Source organism: Elephantulus edwardii, unplaced genomic scaffold (genome assembly GCF_000299155.1).
Source record: "Elephantulus edwardii isolate Elephantulus edwardi_28Jun2011 unplaced genomic scaffold, EleEdw1.0 scaffold00032, whole genome shotgun sequence".
NCBI classification, from domain to species: domain Eukaryota; kingdom Metazoa; phylum Chordata; class Mammalia; order Macroscelidea; family Macroscelididae; genus Elephantulus; species Elephantulus edwardii.
Window position 1 is genome coordinate 20,180,317 of NW_006399782.1, and position 1,644 is coordinate 20,181,960.

The 1,644-nt window shown below is 43.1% G+C and overlaps 2 pseudogenes; one reads left to right on the forward strand and one right to left on the reverse strand.

Annotated features, from left to right (window-relative positions):
• The window catches only part of LOC102851782, a 151,597-nt pseudogene extending 151,462 nt beyond the window's left edge, over positions 1–135 (reverse strand).
• A 93-nt stretch (positions 136–228) lies between these two features.
• On the forward strand, positions 229–794 carry LOC102852182 (annotated as a pseudogene).
• The last annotated feature ends 850 nt before the right edge of the window (positions 795–1,644 follow it).

A 1,644-nucleotide genomic window follows, 5' to 3' on the forward strand; every position in this document is an offset into this window, starting at 1 on the left:
AATAATAAAAAAAAGAAGGAATTTACAGCGAGTTTACCCAGTGGTCCCGTGACACTTCTCTTGCTTCAACAGTGTTTGCATGGAATAGACCAGACAACTACCTCCTTCCAGTCTCCGACTACCCTTCAACTTCATCTCCAGGCATAACCTCAAAACTATCTAAGCCATCTCCTATTTTCAGGACCAGTTAACACCATTTTTTTGTTAGCCCCAAAACATCGACCAACTATGAGCTCTCAGATCCGTCAAAATTATTCCTACAAAGCGAAGGCCAGCATCAGCCATCTGGTCAACCTGCACATACGGACCTCTTACACCTACCTCTCTCTGGGTTTTTATTTTGACCACAATGATGTGGCCTTGGAAAGCCATGACCCGGTGAAAGAGAAGCGCGAGGGTGCCGAGCGGCTCTTGAAGCTGCAAAACCAGGGCCGCGGGGAAGTCATCCCAGGATGAGTGGGGTAAAACCCTGGATGCCATGGAAGCAACACTGGCCTTGGAGAAGAACCTAAACCAGGCCCTTCTGGATATGGACTCCATGGATTCTGCCTACACTGACCCCCAACTCTGCCTTTCTGGGTAACCACTTCCTGGATGAGAAAGTGAAACTGCTGAAGAAGATGCGTGGCCATCTGATCAACTTTAGAAAATTGGATGGCTCCCAGGCTGGGGTGGGCAAGCATCTCTTTGAGCATCTCACCCTCAAGCATGAACGACTAGGGGGCTACGGGGACCTGCATGGGGACCTCTGTGACACCCTGCCATTAGCAGCAAGATTCTCTTTCTCACCCTGATGTGGAACCTTACCCACTCAGAAGCCCCTTTCCCAAGCCTTAGACCTAATGAAACAATAAAATTTTTTGCAACAACAACAAAAATAATTTACTGTGAAGAATATAATGGAATCACTTAGTGGTGTTAGTTAAAGTGTTGGGGTTTTTCACTTACTCAGAAGCACCTCAAAAGATAGACCTAGTGATCTTCTTCTGAAATATCACAGCCTTGAAAATCCTATGGAGCAGTTCTGGTTTGTGTACATGGAAACACTATAGATTAAAAATGAATCAATGACAATAAATAAAAACAGGAAGCTACTAGATACTATTACATGTAGTGTGCTCTTTTGTTACAGATTCTCTTTTCATTTTTCTTTAAACAATTTTCCTGTCTTCCTCTTTTTTCTGCATTGTTCATTCATCCTTTCTTCCTTCTTTTACATCCTTTCTTCTACTGCAAACTGTATGAAGGAAGACCTTCATCAAAAAGGGATAAAAAAACACATGACTTTCTTAGGAAATAAGTAATAAACATCTAATTTTTTTTCTTCTTTCTTAAACATAGACACAGACTGCAACATCTTTCTCCTGCTGAGTGGCTAACTCAAAACTCACTGAAATCAATGAAACAAACATTTAGCACACCCTCTAGCAGGTTTTGAGAGATTGAAAATTACACAGCCTTTGAGAGGAGACTGCATATCTTCCTTCCATGGAAGTACTGAGAGGTTCAAACTGCCAGAGCAACACCTCCTTTGGGTTAACAGCACAACTCTATGGACTATTCCACCATCTGGTGGGCTCCAGTTGCCAGCCTTTCAGTTAGCCGCTTGGCACTTACCATTGCACCACAGGTGTTCTTAGAAAC